The 23,214-nt window shown below is 45.2% G+C and overlaps 1 protein-coding gene across 2 annotated transcripts in view; it reads left to right on the top strand.

Moving 5' to 3' along the window:
- The first annotated feature begins 16,076 nt into the window (after positions 1-16,076).
- arhgap24 (Rho GTPase activating protein 24) overlaps positions 16,077-23,214 on the top strand; it is a 189,274-nt gene continuing 182,136 nt past the window's right edge. The window contains exon 1 of one of the 2 annotated variants that reach the window (XM_041885351.2): positions 16,077-16,908. The gene's annotated coding sequence lies outside the window, so the exon portion shown is untranslated. The remainder of the gene's footprint in view (positions 16,909-23,214) is intronic. The other variant, XM_041885352.2, reaches the window with a different exon arrangement.

Genomic DNA, 23,214 nt, shown 5'->3' with positions numbered 1-23,214 from the left:
TAGACTTGGCACTCCGGTACCGCTTGCCGTGCGGTAGCAGAGAGAACAGTCTATGACTAGGGTGGCTGGAGTCTTTGACAATTTTGAGGGCCTTCCTCTGACACCGCCTGGTATAGAGGTCCTGGATGGCAGGGAAGCTTGGCCCCAGTGATGTACTGGGCCGTACGCACTACCCTCTGTAGTGCCTTGCGGTCGGAGGCCAAGCAGTTGCCATACCAGGCGGTGATGCAACCAGTCAGGATGCTCTCGATGGTGCAGCTGTAGAATTTTTTGAGGATCTCAGGACCCATGCCAAATCTTTTCAGTCTCCTGAGGGGGAATAGGCTTTGTCGTGCCCTCTTCACGACTGTCTTGGTGTGTTTGGACCATGATAGTTCGTTGGTGATGTGGACACCAAGGAACTTGAAGCTCTCAACCTGTTCCACTACAGCCCCGTCGATGAGAATGGGGGCGTGCTCAGTCCTCTTTTTTTTCCTGTAGTCCACAATCATCTCCTTTGTCTTGGTCACGTTGAGGGAGAGGTTGTTGTCCTGGCACCACACGGCCAGGTCTCTGACCTCCTCCCTATAGAATGTCTCATCGTCGTCGGTGATCAGGCCTACCACTGTTGTGTCGTCAGCAAACTTAATGATGGTGTTGGAGTCGTGCCTGGCCATGCAGTCATGGGTGAACAGAGAGTACAGGAGGGGACTGAGCACGCACCCCTGAGGGGCCCCCGTGTTGAGGATCAGTGTGGCAGATGTGTTGTTACCTACCCTTACCACCTGGGGGCGGCCCGTCAGGAAGTCCAGGATCCAGTTGCAGAGGGAGGTGTTTAGTCCCAGGATCCTTAGCTTAGTGATGAGCTTAGAGGGCACTATGGTGTTGAATGCTGAGCTGTAGTCAATGAATAGCATTCTCACGTAGGTGTTCCTCTTGTCCAGGTGGGAAAGGGCAGTGTGGAGTGCAATAGAGATTGCATCATCTGTGGATCTGTTGGGGCGGTATGCAAATTGGAGTGGGTCTAGGGTTTCTGGGATAATGCTGTTGATGTGAGCCATGACCAGCCTTTCAAAGCACTTCATGGCTACAGACGTCAGTGCTACGGGTCGGTAGTCATTTAGGCAGGTTATCTTAGAGTCCTTGGGCACGGGGACTATGGTGGTCTGCTTGAAACATGTTGGTATTACAGACTCAGTCAGGGACATGTTGAAAATGTCAGTGAAGACACTTGCCAGTTGGTCAGCACATGCTCGGAGTACACGTCCTGGTAATCCGTCTGGCCCTGCGGCCTTGTGAATGTTGACCTGCTTAAAAGTCTTACTCACATCGGCTACGGAGAGCGTGATCACATAGTCATCCGGAACAGCTGGTGCTCTCATGCATGCTTCAGTGTTGCTTGCCTCGAAGCGAGCGTAGAAGTGGTTTAGCTCGTCTGGTAGGCTTGTGTCACTGGGCAGCTCGCGGCTGTGCTTCCCTTTGTAGTCTGTAATAGTTTTCAAGCCCTGCCAGGTGGGAAAGGGCTTGAAAACTATCGAACCCATGCTGCAGCGATACACAGGGTCCTCTGTAGCTCAGTTGGTAGAGCATGGCACCAGTTTACTCAAGAAAGGCTGTCAACCATGTCCAATCACCAACTCCATGTCCATGTTTCAAAAGCCAATCATGTATAGCTTCTTTGGAAGAAGGACACAGCCAATAGCGTCGCACCCCTCCATATTTCAAAAGATGGATGGGTGTGACACTGTTTGTTAACTCAGCCCACCACCTGGAAAACAAGAGTGATGTCCAGACAGTGCACGATCGAGACAGAACTGTAGCTAGCTAGCTAGCTAGCCAACCTTCTCCTGGACTATCAGCTTTTCATACAGCATAGTAAGATTAAAAACATGTGGTAGTGTGATATTATTCACACTACCACATGTGCATGTGGTAGTGTGATATTATTCATCCTGTTTGTTTCAGATGTCTAAAAATACCCATAAGCCCCATAAGGGAGTGGATGTCCCGCTTGTGGACATATGCCACCACAGGGGTTTGGCCTGCCGATGCGCGCAACAGGCCAGCTCCGAGGCAGAAGAGGGCGATACCTTTCAGAAGGTAGGTATTATGACAAGAGATAATGGCCATGCATAGGCATATGACATTTGAACTTTGTGTTAATCTAGAAAACATACTGTATTACTAGAAATACCTTTCATTAAATGTAGGCCTTTACTACTAATGAACAGCTACTTTACTAGGCCATCAAATTGCCATTGCATATTGTATCAACAACACACAACATGCAGTGTCGAAGTCCCAAGCTGTGGTTTTGTCAACCAATCACAACAGGTTAAGGAAAGTTCCAGAGAGAGCCAGAGTTCATCACCCCTTGACTCCAGGTTTCAGGTGTGGGGGATGAGATGCTATTGTTACAGATAGAGAATTTTCCAATGCAAGTCCGTGGACAACTCTGCTCGGTGGGCTTCATAGATCTCTGTGGATTTCACCTCCAGGAGGTAAAATTAATAAATATTACAGGCTAGAAAAAAACAAGGATTCTCTTTTCTGATTTATCAATCAATCAATCAATTTTATTTTATATAGCCCTTCTTACATCAGCTAATATCTCGAAGTGCTGTACAGAAACCCAGCCTAAAACCCCAAACAGCTAGTAATGCAGGTGTAGAAGCACGGTGGCTAGGAAAAACTCCCTAGAAAGGTCAAAACCTAGGAAGAAACCTAGAGAGGAACCAGGCTATGAGGGGTGGCCAGTCCTCTTCTGGCTGTGCCGGGTGGAGATTATAACAGAACCATGCCAAGATGTTCAAAAATGTTCATAAGTGACAAGCATGGTCAAATAATAATCAGGAATAAATCTCAGTTGGCTTTTCATAGCCGATCATTAAGAGTTGAAAACAGCAGGTCTGGGACAGGTAGGGGTTCCATAACCGCAGGCAGAACATTTAATGAAAATAGATACACTATATGACCAAAAGTATGTGGACACCTGCTTGTCGAACATCTCATTCCAAAATCATGTGTATTAATATGGAGTTGGGTCCCCCCCTTTGCTGCTATAACAGCCTCCACTGTTCTGGGAAGGCTTTCCACTAGATGTTGCAACTATGCTGCGGGGACTCGCTTTCACTCAGCCACAAGAACATTAGTGAGGTTGGGCGATTAGGCCTGGCTCGCAGTCGGCGTCCCAATTCATCCCAAAGGTGTTCAATGGGGTTGAGTTCAGGGCTCTGTGCAGGCCAGTCCAGGTCTTCCACACCGATCTCGACAAACAATTTCTGTATGGACCTCGCTTTGTGCACGGGGGAATTGTCATGTGAAACAGGATAGGGCCTTCCCCACAAAGTTGGAAGCACAGAATCGTATAGAATGTCATTGTATGCTGTAGCGTTAAGATTTTCCTTCACTAGAACTAAGGGGCCTAGCCCGAACCATGAAAAACACCCCCAGACCATTATTCCTCCTCCACCAAACTTTAAAGTTGAAACTATGCATTGGGGCAGGTAGTGTTCTACTCGCATCCGCCAAACTCAGATTCGTCCGTCGGACTGCCAGATGGTGAAGCGTGATTCATCACTCCAGAGAATGTATTTCCACTGCTCCAGAGTCCAATGGCGGCGAGCTTTACACCACTCCAGCTGACGCTTGGCATGGTGATCTTAGGTTTGTGTGCGGCTGCTCGGCCATGGAAACCAATTTCATGAAGCTCCCGACGAACAGTTATTGTGCTATGGTTGCTTCCAGAGGCAGTTTGGAACTCGGTAGTGAGTGTTGCAACCGAGGACAGATGATTTTTACGCGTTACGCACTTCAGCACTCGGCAGTCCCGTTCTGTAAGCTTGTGTGGCCTACCACTTCACGGCTGAGCCGTTGTTGCTCCTAGACATTTCCACTTCACAATAACAGCGCTTACAGTTGACCGGGGCAGCTCTAGCATGGCAGAAATTTGACGAACTGACTTGCTGGAAAGGTGGCATCCTATGACGGTGCCACGTTGAATGTCACTGAACTCTTTAGTACAGGCCATTCTACTGCCAATGTTTGTCTATGGAGATTACATGGCTGTGTGCTCGATTCTATACAGCTGTCAGCAACGGGTGTGGCTGAAATAGCAGAATCCACTAATTTGAAGGGGTGTCCACATACTGCTGGATATACAGAGTACCATACTCTAGTGTTGTCTGTATTTTCCCCCCTATATTTTAAGGAGGTCTGTACCAACTACTATGGCTCTGCTGTCATGATAGAACACTGATTCAGATCATCCTTTTGACAGGTGACTTGGTTTCCTGCTCTGTTTATTGTGACTATTAGGTTTTTCTCTCTCTTTTGCCGTTCAATAAGCAAAGGTTTTGGGGGCTCTCATGTGTCTCCAGCAAGACCAATCCTTAACTTGGCAAGGAAGCCTGCTCAGGTCAATATAATACAAGCTAACCTGTCAAAAGCTTGGTTTGTATTGAACTGTATTTATAGCAGTATAAAATGAAATAATCTTAACACCACTACATATTTTTTACAGACACAACATGTCCGTAACGTTTCACATTTGTCATCAATAAACAGGTTTCTATATTTCTATAATTCTTTGAATGACTTTTGAGTATAGGTCAATCATCCTTCACTTTTACTGACTGAAATATGTGTCTCTCGGAGTAAATTGTCATACATCCCACTGGGCACACACCGGTTTAATCAGCGTTGTTTTCACGTCATTTCAATGAAATTATGTTGAACCAACGTCGAATAGATGTTGAATTGACGTCTGTGGCCAGAGGGATGTGATGTATTTTATAATTATATGAAGTAATATGCAGTCCACAAAAAACTATATAAATGATAATTAAGTGATAATGCCCTCGAAGCCGGTGTTTGGAGGATATATTTGCACGGTTCGTCGAGGGCCGGCAAACTGTGCAAATATATCCTCCAAACACCGGCTTCGAGGGCATTATCACTTTTATACAACAGGTTACCAACATATTCAAATAATGATTGACATATTTTCATTAAAAACTTAATTTTTATGAATTTATTCATATTATTTCATCCTTCCACAATATATACAGTGAGGGAAAAAAGTATTTGATCCCCTGCTGATTTTGTACGTTTGCCCACTGACAAAGACATGATCAGTCTATAATTTTAATGGTAGGTTTATTTGAACAGTGAGAGACAGAATAACAATAACAACAACAAAAATCCAGAAAAACGCATGTCAAAAATGTTATAAATTGATTTGCATTTTAATGAGGGAAATAAGTATTTGACCCCTCTGCAAAACATGACTTAGTACTTGGTGGCAAAACCCTTGTTGGCAATCACAGAGGTCAGACGTTTCTTGTAGTTGGCCACCAGGTTTGCACACATCTCAGGAGGGATTTTGTCCCACTCCTCTTTGCAGATCTTCTCCAAGTCATTCAAGTTTCGAGCCTGACATTTGGCAACTCGAACCTTCAGCTCCCTCCACAGATTTTCTATGGGATTAAGGTCTGGAGACTGGCTAGGCCAATCCAGGACCTTAATGTGCTTCTTCCTGAGCCACTCCTTTGTTGCCTTGGCCGTGTGTTTTGGGTCATTGTCATGTTGGAATACCCATCCACGACCCATTTTCAATGCCCTGGCTGAGGGAAGGAGGTTCTCACCCATCCATCGTCCCTTTGATGCGGTGAAGTTGTCCTGTCCCCTTAGCAGAAAAACACCCCCAAAGCATAATGTTTCCACCTACTTGTTTGACGGTGGGGATGATGTTCTTGGGGTCATAGGCAGCATTCCTCCTCCTCCAAACATGGCGAGTTGAGTTGATGCCAAAGAGCTCGATTTTGGTCTCATTTGACCACAACATTTTCACCCAGTTCTCCTCTGAATCATTCAGATGTTCATTGGCAAACTTCAGACGGGCCTGTATATGTGCTTTCTTGAGCAGGGGGACCTTGCGGGCGCTGCAGGATTTCAGTCCTTCACGGCGTAGTGTGTTACCAATTGTTTTCTTGGTGACTATGGTCCCAGCTGCCTTGAGATCATTGACAAGATCCTCCTGTGTAGTTCTGGGCTGATTCCTCACCATTTTCATGATCATTGCAACTCCACGAGGTGAGATCTTGCATGGAGCCCCAGGCCGAGGGAGATTGAGAGTTATTTTGTGTTTCTTCCATTTGCGAATAATCGCACCAACTTTTGTCGCTTTCTCACCAAGCTGCTTGGCGATGGTCTTGTAGCCCATTCCAGCCTTGTGTAGGTCTACAATCTTGTCCCTGACATCCTTGGAGAGCTCTTTGGTCTTGGCCATGGTGGAGAGTTTGGAATCTGATTGATTGATTGCTTCTGTGGACAGGTGTCTTTTATACAGGTAACAAACTGAGATTAGGAGCACTCCCTTTAAGAGTGTGTTCCTAATCTCAGCTCGCTACCTGTATAAAAGATACCTGGGAGCCAGAAATCTTTCTGATTGAGAGGGGGTCAAATACTTATTTCCCTAATTAAAATGCAAATCAATTTATAACATTTTTGACATTTGTTTTTCTTGATTTTTTTGTTGTTATTCTGTCTCTCACTGTTCAAATAAACCTACCATTAAAATTATAGACTGATCATTTCTTTGTCAGTGGGCAAACGTACAAAATCAGCAGGGGATTAAATACTTTTTTCCCTCATTGTATATACTGAACAAAATTATAAACATGCAACAATTTCAAAGATTTTACTGAGTTACAGTTCATATACAGTTCATATATGCCAATTGCACGCTCCCTCAAAACTTGAGACATCTGTGGCATTGTGTTGTGTGACAAAACTGCACATTTTAGAGTGGCCTTTTATTGTCCCCAGCACAAGGTGCACCTGTGTAATGATCAATCAATCAATTTTATTTTATATAGCCCTTCTTACATCAGCTAATATCTCGAAGTGCTGTACAGAAACCCAGCCTAAAACCCCAAACAGCTAGTAATGCAGGTGTAGAAGCACGGTGGCTAGGAAAAACTCCCTAGAAAGGCGAAAGCCTAGGAAGAAACCTAGAGAGGAACCAAGCTATGAGGGGTGGCCAGTCCTCTTCTGGCTGTGCCGGGTGGAGATTATAACAGAACCATGCCAAGATGTTCAAAAATGTTCATAAGTGACAAGCATGGTCAAATAATAATCAGGAATAAATCTCAGTTGGCTTTTCATAGCCGATCATTAAGAGTTGAAAACAGCAGGTCTGGGACAGGTAGGGGTTCCATAACCGCAGGCAGAACAGTTGAAACTGGAATAGCAGCAAGGCCAGGCGGACTGGGGACAGCAAGGAGTCACCACGGCCGGTAGTCCCGACGTATGGTCCTAGGGCTCAGGTCTCTCAGTTGGCTTTTCATAGCCGATCATTAAAGAGTTGAAAACAGCAGGTCTGGGACAGGTAGGGGTTTCGTAGCCGCAGGCAGAACAGTTGAAACTGGAATAGCAGCAAGGCCAGGCGGACTGGGGACAGCAAGGTGTCATCATGCCCGGTAGTCCTGACGTATGGTCCTAGGGGCTCAGGTTCTCAGAGAGAAAGAGAGAACGAGAGAATTAGAGAGAGCATACTTAAATTCACACAGGACACTGGATAAGACAGGAGAAGTACTCCAGGTATAACCAACTAACCCCAGCCCCCGACACATAAACTACTGCAGCATAAATACTGGAGGCTGAGACAGGAGCGGTCCGGAGACACTGTGGCCCCATCCGAAGAAACCCCGGACAGGGCCAAACAGGAAGGATATAACCCCACCCACTCCGCCAAAGCACAGCCCCCGCACCACTAGAGGGATATCCCCAACCACCAACTTACAATCCTGAGACAAGGCCGAGTATAGCCCACAGAGGTCTCCACCACAGCACAAACCAAGGGGGGCGCCAACCCAGACAGGAAGATCACGTCAGTAACTCAACCCACTCAAGTGACGCACCCCTCCCAGGGACGGCATGAAAGAGCACCAGCAAGCCAGTGACTCAGCCCCTGCAACAGGGTTAGAGGCAGAGAACCCCAGTGGAGAGGGGAACCGGCCCGGCAGAGACAGCAAGGGCTGTTCGTTGCTCCAGCCTTTCCGTTCACCTTCACACTCCTGGGCCAGACTACACTCAATCATATGACCTACTGAAGAGATAAGTCTTCAGTAAAGACTTAAAGGTTGAGACCGAGTCTGCGTCTCTCACATGGGTAGGCAGACTGTTCCATAAAAATGGAGATCTATAGGAGAAAGCCCTGCCTCCCGCTGTTTGCTTAGAAATTCTAGGGACAATTAGGAGGCCTGCGTCTTGTGACCGTAGCATACGTATTGGTATGTACGGCAGGACCAACTCGGAAAGATAGGTAGGAGCAAGCCCATGTAACGCTTTATAGGTTAACAGTAAAACCTTGAAATCAGCCCTTGCCTTAACAGGAAGCCAGTGTAGGGAAGCTAGCACTGGAGTAATATGATCAAATTTCTTGGTTCTAGTCAGGATTCTAGCAGCCGTATTTAGCACTAACTGAAGTTTATTTAGTGCTTTATCCGCGTAGCCGGAAAATAGAGCATTGCAGTAGTCTAACCTAGAAGTAACAAATGCATGGATTAATTTTTCTGCATCATTTTTGGACAGAAAATTTCTGATTTTTGCAATGTTACGTAGATGGAAAAAAGCTGTCCTTGAAACAGTCTTGATATGTTCGTCAAAAGAGAGATCAGGGTCAAGAGTAACACCGAGGTCCTTCACAGTTTTATTTGAGACGACTTTACAACCATCTAGATGAATTGTCAGATTTAACAGAAGATCTCTTTGTTTCTTGGGACCTAGAACAAGCATCTCTGTTTTGTCCGAGTTTAAAAGTAAAAAGTTTTCAGCCATCCACTTCCTTATGTCTGAAACACAGGCTTCTAGCGAGGGCAATTTTGGGGCTTCACCATGTTTCATTGAAATGTACAGCTGTGTGTCATCCGCATAGCAGTGAAAGTTAACATTATGTTTTCGAATAACATCCCCAAGAGGTAAAATATATAGTGAAAACAATAGTGGTCCTAAAACGGAACCTTGAGGAACACCGAAATGTACAGTTGATTTGTCGGAGGACAGACCATTCACAGAGACAAACTGATATCTTTCCGACAGGTAGGATCTAAACCAGGCCAGAACTTGTCCGTGTAGACCAATTTGGGTTTCCAGTCTCTCCAAAAGAATGTGGTGATCGATGGTGTCAAAGGCAGCACTAAGGTCTAGTAGCACGAGGACAGATGCAGAGCCTCGGTCTGACGCCATTAAAAGGTCATTTACCACCTTCACAAGTGCAGTCTCAGTGCTATGATGGGGTCTAAAACCAGACTGAAGCATTTCGTATACATTGTTTGTCTTCAGAAAGGCAGTGAGTTGCTGCGCAACAGCTTTTTCTAAAATTTTTGAGAGGAATGGAAGATTCGAGTATAGGCCGATAGTTTTTTATATTTTCCGGGTCAAGGTTTGGCTTTTTCAAGAGAGGCTTTATCACTGCCACTTTTAGTGAGTTTGGTACACATCCGGTGGATAGAGAGCTGTTTATTATGTTCAACATAGGAGGGCCAAGCACAGGAAGCAGCTCCTTCAGCAGTTTAGTAGGAATAGGATCCAGTATGCAGCTTGAAGGTTTAGAGGCCATGATTATTTTCATCATTGTGTCAAGAGATATAGTACTAAAACACTTAAGTGTCTCTCCCGATCCCAGGCCCTCGCAGAGTCTGTGCAGATCCAGGACAGCTAAGCCCTGGAGGAATACGCAGATTCAAAGAGGAGTCCGTAATTTGCTTTCTAATGGTCATGATCTTTTCCTCAAAGAAGTTCATGAATTTATCACTGCTGAAGTGAAAGCCATCCTCTCTTGGGGAATGCTGCTTTTAGTTAGCTTTGCAACAGTATCAAAAGAAATTTTGGATTGTTCTTATTTTCCTCAATTAAGTTGGAAAAGTAGGATGATCGAGCAGCAGTGAGGGCTCTTCGGTACTGCACGGTACTGTCTTTCCAAGCTAGTCGGAAGACTTCCAGTTTGGTGTGGCGCCATTTCCGTTCCAATTTCCTGGAAGCTTGCTTCAAAGCTCGGGTATTTTCTGTATACCAGGGAGCTAGTTTCTTATGACAAATGTTTTTCGTTTTTAGGGGTGCAACTGCATCTAGGGTATTGCGCAAGGTTAAATTGAGTTCCTCAGTTAAGTGGTTAACTGATTTTTGTCCTCTGACGTCCTTGGGTAGGCAGAAGGAGTCTGGAAGGGCATCAATGAATTTTTGTGTTGTTTGAGAATTTATAGCACGACTTTTGATGCTCCTTGGTTGGGGTCTGAGCAGATTATTTGTTGCGATTGCAAATGTAATAAAATGGTGGTCCGATAGTCCAGGATTTTGTGGAAAAACATTAAGATCTACAACATTTATTCCATGGGACAAAACTAGGTCCAGAGTATGACTGTGGCAGTGAGTAGGTCCAGAGACATGTTGGACAAAACCCACTGAGTCGATAATGGCTCCGAAAGACTTTTGGAGTGGGTCTGTGGACTTCTCCATGTGAATATTAAAATCACCAAAAATTAGAATATGATCTGCTATGACTACAAGGTCTGATAGGAATTCAGGAAACTCAGAGAGGAACGCTGTATATGGCCCAGGAGGCCTGTAAACAGTAGCTATAAAAAGTGATTGAGTGATGATCATGCTGTTTAATCAGCTTCTTGGATATGCCACACCTGTCAGGTTGCTGGATTATCTTGGCAAATGAGAAATGCTCACTAACAAGGATGTAAACAAATTTGTGCAGAAAATCTGAGAGAAATACGTTTTTTGTGTGCGTATGGTACAGTTCTGGGATATTTTATTTCAGCTCATGAAACATGGGACCAAAACTTTACATTTTGTGTTTATATTTTTGTTCAGTGTATATTTATACATATATTTATATATTTATATTTATTTCCTTCATTGCTCATTCTCATATCTCTTAATGTATTTATTTTTCTGGATTATTAAAGTATTGTATTATTATTGTGTATTGTTATTGCATTTTATATTTATAGGTATTACTGCACTGTTGGAGCTAGGCACACCAGCATTTTGCTGCACCTGCGATAATATATATATATACAGTGGGGAAAAAAAGTATTTAGTCAGTCACCAATTGTGCAAGTTCTCCCACTTAAAAAAGATGAGAGAGGCCTGTAATTTTCATCATAGGTACACGCCAACTATGACAGACAAAATGAGGGTAAATAATCCAGAAAATCACATTGTAGGATTTTTAATGAATTTATTTGCAAATTATGGTGGAAAAATAAGTATTTGGTCAATAATAAAAGTTTCTCAATACTTTGTTATATACCCTTTGTTGGCAATGACACAGGTCAAACGTTTTCTGTAAGTCTTCACAAGGTTTTCACACACTGTTGCTGGTATTTTGGCCCATTCCTCCATGCAGATCTCCTCTAGAGCAGTGATGTTTTAGGGCTGTCGCTGGGCAACACGGACTTTCAACACCCTCCAAAGATTTTCTATGGGGTTGAGATCTGGAGACTGGCTAGAGCCACTCCAGGACCTTGAAATGCTTCTTACGAAGCCACTCCTTCTTTGCCCGGGCGGTGTGTTTGGGATCATTGTCATGCTGAAAGACCCAGCCACGTTTCATCTTCAATGCCCTTGCTGATGGAAGGAGGTTTTCTCTCAAAATCTCACGATACATGGCCCCATTCATTCTTTCCTTTACACAGATCAGTTGTCCTGGTCCCTTTGCAGAAAAACAGCCCCAAAGCATGATGTTTCCACCCCCATGCTTCACAGTAGGTATGGTGTTCTTTGGATGCAACTCAGCATTCTTTGTCCTCCAAACACGACAAGTTGAGTTTTTACCAAAAAGTTCTATTTTGGTTTCATCTGACCATATGACATTCTCCCAATTCTCTTCTGGATGATCCAAATGCACTCTAGCAAACTTCAGACGGGCCTGGACATGTACTGGCTTAAGCAGGGGGACACGTCTTGCACTGCAGGATTTGAGTCCCTGGCGGCGTAGTGTGTTACTGATGGTAGGCTTTGTAACTTTGGTCCCAGCTCTCTGCAGGTCATTCACTAGGTCCCCCCATGTGGTTCTTGGATTTTTGCTCACCGTTCTTGTGATCATTTTGACCCCATGGGTGAGCTCTTGCATGGAGCCCCAGATCGAGGGAGATTATCAGTGGTCTTGTATGTCTTCCATTTCCTAATAATTGCTCCCACAGTTGATTTCTTCAAACCAAGCTGCTTACCTATTGCAGATTCAGTCTTCCCAGCCTGGTGCAGGTCTACAATTTTGTTTCTGGTGTCCTTTGACAGCTCTTTGGTCTTGGCCATAGTGGAGTTTGGAGTGTGACTGTTTGAGGTTGTGGACAGGTGTCTTTTATACTGATAACAAGTTCAAACAGGTGCCATTAATACAGGTAACGAGTGGAGGACAGAGGAGCCTCTTAAAGAAGAAGTTACAGGTCTGTGAGAGACAGAAATCTTGCTTGTTTGTAGGTGACCAAATACTTATTTTCCACCATAATTTGCAAATAAATTCATTAAAAATCCTACAATGTGATTTTATGGAATTTTTTTTCTCAATTTGTCTGTCATAGTTGACGTTTACCTATGATGAAAATGACAGGCCTCTCTCATCTTTTTAAGTGGGAGAACTTGCACAATTGGTGGCTGACTAAATACTTTTTTTTTCCCCACTGTATATATATATATATATATATATATATATATATATATATATATATGTAGTATATGACAGTCCTTTTCTATTCATATACAGTCTTTATTGGTTGCATACACAGCAAATCGACCAATAAACTTTGATTTGATTTGACCAAACAATGTTGTTTCTGAATTAATGCCTAGACTTAACTGTCAAAATGTTGATGTTTAGCCACCCTTGAAAAACGTTGAATACTGAAGTCAAAATGTGAGAACTTGTTGGGAATACCACCCAGTGTTGTGAATTAACAAACAACACACCCACACACACACACACACACACACACACACACACACACACACACACACACACATGATACAGTCAAACACACACACACACAAACACACAAACATACAGCCATGCTTGGTCTTTAGGGAAACACTGTGAGATGGACGGAGGCAGTTAAAGCAGTAACAGACAAACAAGATGCACTTTCCTTTCTATTGTTGTGTGTACAGCTGGGCTTAAAGAGGTGTGAAGGAGAGAGAGAGAGAGAGAGAGAGCCAGCTGTTTGTCCCAATGGCTGGTATATACAGTCATTTGTCTTGTATACAACAGATTCCTATCTGGGGCAACTGGGGGGGGGAAACAGCAGATATTTTAACAAAACTTTATAAATAACAAGATATTAATCATATGACGGTGGACAAACTCCACCGTCTATAGGTGTTATGCATTACTAAGTTGTACTTTATCCTAAAATGATATGTTGTGTACGAGAACGGTTTGAGAACTGTATGAGAACAGTATGAGGTCGGTATGAGAACAGTATGAGAACTGTATGAGAACAGTATGAGGACTGTATGAGAACAGTATGAGGACTGTATGAGAACAGTATGAGGACTGTATTAGAACAGTATGAGGACTATATGAGAACAGTATGAGAACGGTATGAGGACTATATGAGAACAGTAGAGGACTGTATGAGAACAGTATGAGGACTATATGAGAACAGTAGAGGACTGTATGAGAACAGTATGAGGACTGTATGAGAACAGTATGAGGGCTGTATGAGAACAGTATGAGGACTGTATGAGAACAGTATGAGGACTGTATGAGAACAGTATGAGAACTGTACGATAACAGTAGAGGACTGTATGAGAACAGTAGAGGACTGTATGAGAACAGTATGAGGACTGTATGAGAACAGTATGAGGACTATATGAGAACAGTAGAGGACTGTATGAGAACAGTATGAGGACTATATGAGAACAGTATGAGGACTATATGAGAACAGTAGAGGACTGTATGAGAACAGTATGATGACTATATGAGAACAGTATGAGGACTATATGAGAACAGTAGAGGACTGTATGAGAACAGTATGAGGACTATATGAGAACAGTATGAGGACTGTATGAGAACAGTATGATAACAGTATGAGGACTATATGAGAACAGTAGAGGACTGTATGAGAACAGTATGATGACTGTATGAGGACTATATGAGAACAGTATAGGATTATATGAGAACAGTATGAGGACAGTATGAGAACAGTATGAGGACTGTATGAGAACAGTAGAGGACTGTATGAGAACAGTATGAGGACTATATGAGAACAGTATGAGGACAGTATGAGAACAGTATGAGGACTGTATGAGAACAGTATGAGGACTGTATGAGAACAGTATGAGGACTGTATTAGAACAGTATGAGGACTATATGAGAACAGTATGAGAACGGTATGAGGACTATATGAGAACAGTAGAGGACTGTATGAGAACAGTATGAGGACTATATGAGAACAGTAGAGGACTGTATGAGAACAGTATGATGACTGTATGAGAACAGTATGAGGGCTGTATGAGAACAGTATGAGGACTGTATGAGAACAGTATGAGGACTGTATGAGAACAGTATGAGAACTGTACGAGAACAGTAGAGGACTGTATGAGAACAGTAGAGGACTGTATGAGAACAGTATGAGGACTGTATGAGAACAGTATGAGGACTATATGAGAACAGTATGAGGACTATATGATAACAGTATGATGACTATATGAGAACAGTAGAGGACTGTATGAGAACAGTAGAGGACTGTATGAGAACAGTATGAGGACTATATGAGAACAGTATGAGGACTGTATGAGAACAGTATGATAACAGTATGAGGACTATATGAGAACAGTAGAGGACTGTATGAGAACAGTATGATGACTGTATGAGGACTATATGAGAACAGTATAGGATTATATGAGAACAGTATGAGGACAGTATGAGAACAGTATGAGGACTGTATGAGAACAGTAGAGGACTGTATGAGAACAGTATGAGGACTATATGAGAACAGTATGAGGACAGTATGAGAACAGTATGAGGACTGTATGAGAACAGTATGAGGACTGTATGAGAACAGTATGAGGACTGTATTAGAACAGTATGAGGACTATATGAGAACAGTATGAGAACGGTATGAGGACTATATGAGAACAGTAGAGGACTGTATGAGAACAGTATGAGGACTATATGAGAACAGTAGAGGACTGTATGAGAACAGTATGATGACTGTATGAGAACAGTATGAGGGCTGTATGAGAACAGTATGAGGACTGTATGAGAACAGTATGAGGACTGTATGAGAACAGTATGAGAACTGTACGAGAACAGTAGAGGACTGTATGAGAACAGTAGAGGACTGTATGAGAACAGTATGAGGACTGTATGAGAACAGTATGAGGACTATATGAGAACAGTATGAGGACTATATGATAACAGTATGATGACTATATGAGAACAGTAGAGGACTGTATGAGAACAGTATGATGACTATATGAGAACAGTATGAGGACTATATGAGAACAGTAGAGGACTGTATGAGAACAGTATGATAACAGTATGAGGACTATATGAGAACAGTAGAGGACTGTATGAGAACAGTATGATGACTGTATGAGGACTATATGAGAACAGTAGAGGATTATATGAGAACAGTATGAGGACAGTATGAGAACAGTATGAGGACTGTATGAGAACAGTATGAGGACAGTATGAGAACAGTATGAGGACTGTATGAGAACAGTATGAGGACTGTATGAGAACAGTATGAGATCAGGCAGTAAAGTGATATACTGTAACAGAGACACACACTATTGGTAGCAGTTTCACCCTGTAAGTCAGAGGTGTTTAAAGGGGGAGTCTCGCTGTGTTTGTGTGGGAGGGGGGAGGACAGCTGCCAGTTGCTTGTGTAGAATCTGAAACCAAACCCAAGACAAAGTCTGCCTGCCTGCCTGAGAGAAAGAGAGAGCGAGAGAGAGAGAGAGAGAGAGAGAGAGAGAGAGAGAGAGAGAGAGAGAGAGAGAGAGAGAGAGAGAGAGAGAGAGAGAGAGAGAGAGAGAGAGAGAGAGAGAGAGAGAGAGAGAGAGAGAGAGCGAGAGAGAGAGGGGGGCTGGCTCACTGTTCACAGCTTAGTCATACTGCTCACCCTTCATCTGCAGACTTCCTCAAACACACTCACACAAACACCCGCTCCTCCTGTTCCCCCTCCCTCTCCTCCGTCCTACTCTCTCTCCTTTTGCAGCTCGTCAAGCTGTGGCTAGGAAGGCAGGGTCACTCTGCTGGACTGCATGCTGCTCTGCTCACAGACAGCTTAGCTCACTCGGTGACTAAGTTGAGTGTGGACAGTGTGTTGACTCAGGCTGGGGAAGACAGTGCTGTGACTCTGATGTATTGCGTGGACTGCACTCCCTGCCTCTGGAGCCCCCATGTGGTTTTAGGCTGCTGCTCTGCTGAGCTCGGTTGCGGCTGCCGTCCATCCGTGCTGTCCTGTCCCCACGGAGACCTACCCAGCAGACAGATGGTCTGAGCAGTCAAGGGAAAAGTTTATAACAGCAACTCGTTGGTTCCAGGCACGATCACAGAGAACCAGTCTGAGTGTCTCTCTCTCTCTCTCTCTCTCTCTCTCTCTCTCTCTTCTCTCTCTCTCTCTCTCTCTCTCTCTCTCTCTCTCTCTCTCTCTCTCTCTCTCTTTCTCTCTCTCTCTCTCGCTCTCTCTCCAGTCAGCCCACTCACAGCTCTCTGAGGCAGCTGACCATCTCTATGGAAGTGGCAACAGCAACAGGAGCGCTCTGGCTGAAGAGGTAGAGATTCTCTCCTTCTCTCTCTCAGATCTCTCTTTCTGAGTAACGGGACTAACTGTGGATTAGGATCTTTTTGGGGATTAGGGACTTTACACGTCACACCTGGATGTTACTGAGAGGCTGATTTCTAGGGTAAGTAAGTGTTTGTGTTCTGCTATTGTGTCTTCTGGTGTACTGTAGGTGCCAGTGTGGTGGGCTACTGTACACAGCTACACCGGTGTGGTGGGCTACTGTACACAGCTACACCGGTGTGGTGGGCTATATTGCTTGTGTTTTGACAGTCTTTAGAGGTTATGTCCTTTTCACGTTAAAACGAGCTGAGTTCACACATCCATCCAGTCGTTGTCGTACTGGCAGACTGACTGGTAAGCAGAGTTTATCAATAGCACTGTCTGAGGAGCTGTTGGACTGACTGTCTGGCACTCTGTGAGGAGCTGTTGGACTGACTGTCTGGCACTCTGTGAGGAGCTGTGGGATTGACTGTCTGGCACTCTGTGAGGAGCTGTGGGATTGACTGTCTGGCACTCCGCTGTTCTGGCACTCTGTGAGGAGCTGTGGGACTGGCTGTCTGGCACTCTGAGGAGCTTATTGACTGTCTGGCACTCTGTGAGGAGCTGTGGGATTGACTGTCTGGCACTCTGTGAGGAGCTGTGGGATTGACTGTCTGGCACTCTGTGAGGAGCTGTGGGATTGACTGTCTGGCACTCTGTGAGGAGCTGTGGGATTGACTGTCTGGCAGTCTGTGAGGAGCTGTGGGACTGACTGTCTGTCTGGCACTCTGAGGAGATGTGGGACTGTCTGTCTGGCACTCTGTAAGGAGCTGTCGGACTGTCTGTCTGTCTGGCACTCTGTGAGGGGCTGTGGGACTGACTGTCTGTCTGGCCCACTCTGAGCAGCTGTGGGACTGTCTGTCTGGCCCACTCTGAGCAGCTGTGGGACTGTCTGTCTGGCCCACTCTGAGCAGCTGTGGGACTGTCTGTCTGGCCCACTCTGAGCAGCTGTGGGACTGTCTGTCTGGCCCACTCTGAGCAGCTGTGGGAATGTCTGTCTGGCCCACTCTGAGCAGCTGTGGGACTGTCTGTCTGGTACTCTCTGTTGCACTGCCTGCAGGTATAATATAATGCATTATAACTTGTTATAGTGGGTGGTTTTCTCTATAGGAAGACACTATCAAGAAAGCTCAGAGAATTGTCTATCAAAGGCAGATATTCAATTACATCGTACAATGAATGAAATCACACACAAGACAGAAAGCTTAAGTTACGAAGGAATTAACAAGCATTACAAGGCATCATTCTAGGCATCATCATAGAGAGAGAGAGAGAAGAAGTCATAGCCTGAAAGGCCTGCCCCAAGAGTCCCTGGGGAGGACAGGAAGAGAGGGAGAGAGAGAGGATCTCACCAGGTCAGCAACAAAGCAATGGTAAGAGGCCATGAAGCTAAGACCCTTTCAGAAGCATCTGACTGTTTGAATTCCAAATCTGAGTTGACCAATAGCATTACTGTAAAGTTAACCTCCAATCAGATATCAGACCTACAGGATATATGGAGAACTGAACCTCTGCTACCCAGAGGTGTGACAGAATTGGCTTTGGAGAGATATTGCAGCTTTCCTAAGACAACACAGAAGAATCCTTGCATACAGTTGATAAGAGTTACTTCGGGGTCTGAGAGCCACCCCTAACGCTGGACTGACTGTCTGGCATCAGAGTCCCCATAGAGATACATTATACATTCTTTGTAACTTGTTATACGCATGCATGAACCTTTATCATGCTTTTTTATAATATGTTTTGTCTGTCAATGTAGGAAAATGTTATCAGTAAGACTGTCTAAGGGGGAGCAATGGACCGTCTGTCTGGCACTCTGTTGTCGGGGGGGTACTGTGGTGATACACTTATTCACGCTTTTCATCGTTCCCATATCACAGGCCAAGAGGCACGAGGTACTTTATATAATACATATGACATGTTGTATTTCCATTGCTCAGGGTTTGTTTTTCTAATGTGACTCTGTGAGTCAGTCAGTTGGTGGTTCTGTCTGTCATATTCCATATTGATACACTGCGCTAGCTATATAGGGATTGAAATAAACATGATTTGTTTTCATCCATAATTGTATCATCACTTGAACACAAGTGGATCTGCTGTACCTAGTAGTGAATTCCTGATACACTTTCACCCATCAGTTAGCGGCTCATCTCAGCCTGAGTTATCAAGCAGCGACATGACAGGGGAAGAGACACCTTGGTGAGTGGGTCTATAGAAATATGACTTTACCTGCCAAATTGCCATGGTCAGAGGGGAATTACCCATTTAGGGATTCTAAACTCAGCAAAAAAAGAAACGTCCTCTCACTGTCAACTGCGTTTATTTTCAGCAAACTTAACGTGTAAATATTTGTATGACCATAACAAGCTCCACAGACATGTGACTAACAGAAATTGAATAATGTGTCCCTGAACAAAGGGGGGGGGGGGATCAAAATCAAAAGTAACAGTCAGTATCTGGTGTGGCCACCAGCTGCATTAAGTACTGCAATGCATCTCCTCCTCATGGACTGCACCAGATTTGCCAGTTCTTGCTGTGAGATGTTATCCCACTCTTCCACCAAGGCACCTGCAAGTTCCCAGACATTTCTGGGGGGAATGGCCCTAGCCCTCACCCTCCGATCCAACAGGTCCCAGACGTGCTCAATGGGATTGAGATCCGGGCTCTTCGCTGGCCATGGCAGAACTCTGACATTCCTGTCTTGCAGGAAATCACGCACAGAACGAGCAGTATGGCTGGTGGCATTGTCATGCTGGAGGGTACCACATGAGGGAGGAGGATGTCTTCCCTGTAACGCACAGCGTTGAAATTGCCTGCAATGACAACAAGCTCAGTCCGATGATGCTGTGACACACTGCCCCAGACCATGACGGACCCTCCACCTCCAAATTGATCCCGCTCCAGAGTACAGGCCTCGGTGTAACGCTCATTCCTTTGACGATAAACGCGAATCCAGTCATCGCCCCTGGTGAGACAAAACCGCGACTTGTCAGTGAAGAGCACTTTTTGCCAGTCCTCTCTTGTCCAGCGACGGTGGGTTTGTGCCCAAATGCGACGTTGTTTCCGGTGATGTCTGGTGAGGACCTGCCTTACAACAGGCCTACAAGCCCTCAGTCCAGCCTCTCTCAGCCTATTGCGGACAGTCTGAGCACTGATGGAGGGATTGTGCATTCCTGGTGTAACTCGGGCAGTTGTTGTTGCCATCCTGTACCTGTGTACCTGTCCTAGGATGATCAGCTGTCCGTCCTGTCTCCCTGTAGCGCTGTCTTAGGCGTCTCACAGTACGGACATTGCAATTTATTGCCCTGGCCACATCTGCAGTCCTCATGCCTCCTTGCAGCATGCCTAAGGCACGTTCACGCAAATGAGCAGGGACCCTGGGCATCTTTCTTTTGGTGTTTTTCAGAGTCAGTAGAAAGGCCTCTTTAGTGTCCTAAGTTTTCATAACTGTGACCTTAATTGCCTACCGTCTGTAAGCTGTTAGTGTCTTAACGACCGTTCCACAGGTTGCATGTTCGTTAATTGTTTACGGTTCATTGAACAAGCATGGGAAACAGTGTTTAAACCCTTTACAATGAAGATCTGTGAAGTTATTTGGATTTTTACGAATTATCTTTGAAAGACAGCGTCCTGAGAAAGGGATGTTTCTTTTTTTGCTGAGTTTACTTCTATGCGTGTGCCTCTGAAACTAGAAGAACACTTGGTACTGCTGTGGAGCACGTGACATGAAGACAGAAATGGACTGAGTGTGAGAGGACACCCCTTCAAATTAGTGGATTTGCCTTGGTCAACTGTAAGTGCTGTTATTGTGAAGTGGAAATGTCTACGAGTAACAACGGCTCAGCCGCGAAGTGGTAGGCCACACCAGCTTACGGAACGGGACCGTCGAGTGCTGTCCTCAGTTGCAACATTCACTACCGAGTTCCAAACTGCCTCTGGAAGCAACATCAGCACAAGAACTGTTCATCACACAAGCCTAAGATCATCATACGTAATGCAAAGCGTCGGCTGGAGTGGTGTAAAGCTCGCTGCCATTGGACTCTGGAGCATTGGAAACGCGTTCACTGGAGTGATGAATCACGCTTCACCATCTAGCAGTCCGACAGACGAATGTGGGATTGGCGGATGCCAGGAAAACGCTACCTGCCCCAATGCATAGTGCCAACTGTAAAGTTTGGTGGAGTAGGAATAGTGATCTGGGGCTATTTTTCATGGTTCGGGCTAGGCCCCTTAGTTCCAGTGAAGGGAAATCTTAACGCTACAGCATACAATGACATTCTAGATGATTCTGTGCTTCCAACATTTTGGCAACAGTTTGGGGAAGGCCCTTTCCTGTTTCAGCATGACAATTCCCCCGTGCACAAAGCGAGGTCCATACAGAAATACATTCTCAAGATCGGTGTGGAAGAACTTGACTGGCCTGCACAGAGCCCTGACCTCAACCCCATCGAACACCTTTGGGATGAATTGGAACGCCGACTGCGAGCCAGGCCTAATCGCCCAACATCAGTGCACAACCTCACTAATGTTCTTGTGGCTGAATGGAAGCAAGTCCCCGCAGTAATGTTCCAACATCTAGTGGAAAGCCTTCCCAGAAGAGTGGAGGCTGTTATAGCAGCAAAGGGGGACCAAATCCATATTAATGCCCATGACTTTGGAATGAGATGTTTGACGAGCAGGTGTCCGCATACTTTTTGGTCATGCAGTGTATATACACACACAGGCATGGACACGCACACACACACACGGAGCAGCAGCAGTAACCACAATGTCAAGCCTGACTGAAGCCTGACATTCCAGTCAGTCACTGCAGCATGGGAGGCATAGCACTGCGCAGGGAGCCGCACACACACACACACACACACACACACACACACACGCACACACACACACACACACTACACAGCCCCATGGATTTTCACTCACTGAACAACCAAAATGAGAAATTCAATCATATCTGCAGATGAATGTGTCCCTAAGTAGGGCTGTAGTCTGTGAGACTAACACAACATGACAACGTCTCCCCAACATTGTTCCCCTGTAAGTGGGAGTGTCTCACTGTGTGTGTGTGTGTGTGTGTGTGTGTGCGTGTCTGTGTGTGTGATTGTGTCTATGTCTGTGTGACTGTGCGTGTGTGTGGGAGAGGGACTGTGTTTGCAGTGCTCCTGCTCCACTAGAGATCTCAGGGATCAGGTTGCTACCCTCTGTCAGCTGCACAGTGAGAGGGGAGGAGAGGGGGGGGGGGGGCGGGGGGGGGGGGCAAAGTTTGGCTTTGCCATATCTGTTTATCAGGGGGACAGGAGGGAGAGGGTGAGGCATGAGGGGAGTGGAGGAAGAACAGAGGAGAAGGGAGGAGTGGAGGAAGAACAGAGGAGAAGGGAGGAGTGGAGGAAGAACAGAGAGGAGAGGGGGGAGTGGAGGAAGAACAGAGGAGAAGGGGGGAGTGGAGGAAGAACAGAGGAGAAGGGGGAGTGGAGGAAGAACAGAGAGGAGAAGGGAGAGTGGTGGAAGAACAGAGAGGAGAAGGGAGAGTGGAGGAAGAACAGAGAGGAAAAGGGAGAGTGGAGAAAGAACAGAGAGGAGAAGGGAGAGTGGAGGAAAGTTGGGGAGATGGGTGCGAGGGAGAAAGAAGGGTTGAAGAGGGAGATGTGGAAGAAAAGTGAGGAGGAGAGCAGGGAGTAGAGATTAGCCTCTCCTCATTTATCCACTGTGAGTATGAGAGGCTCAAGGCATTATTGAGCCAAAGGGAACGAGGTTCAGAGTCAAGTGATTACAGTAAATCCCTGACAGGAAATACAATCGTGAGAAAAATGTATGTGCTCAACTAGTCTTCATTGAGTTCCTTATGGCCTGGCACAGTACAGTTACTGTACCTTGTGGTGAATATTGACACTGGGGAAGGTGTGGATTGGGTATGAGTGTGGATATCAGTATGTTGTTGTTGTCATTGTTGTTGTGGATATCTGCGGCCAACTGCAGCCATTGGTCAACCATTCAACCACTCGTTCTGTCTGTGGGTCCGTAGCCAGACAGGCCCCAGGCTGATGCCAGTGGTCACTGTGACATAAGTCAGTGTGTGAGTCCAGTCATCCTACAATAGGAGAATGTGTCATGTCTGAGCAAAGAGAATGTCTACTGTAAATGAATCTTTAGTCAGACATACTGTAAGACATGCTGTGGAGGGGGTATACAGTCTTTATATTAAGACATGCTGTGGAGGGGGTATACAGTCTTTATATTAAGACATGCTGTGGAGGGGGTATACAGTCTTTATATTAAGACATGCTGTGGAGGGGTATACAGTCTTCATATTAAGACATACTGTGGAGGGGGGTATACAGTCTTTATATTAAGACATGCTGTGGAGGGTATTCAGTCTTTATATTAA

The sequence above is a fragment of the Coregonus clupeaformis genome, chromosome 9 (genome assembly GCF_020615455.1).
Source record: "Coregonus clupeaformis isolate EN_2021a chromosome 9, ASM2061545v1, whole genome shotgun sequence".
Lineage (NCBI taxonomy): Eukaryota > Metazoa > Chordata > Actinopteri > Salmoniformes > Salmonidae > Coregonus > Coregonus clupeaformis.
The sequence above is the reverse complement of the archived record's forward strand: the minus strand, read 5'-3'. Positions and strand labels throughout refer to the sequence as shown.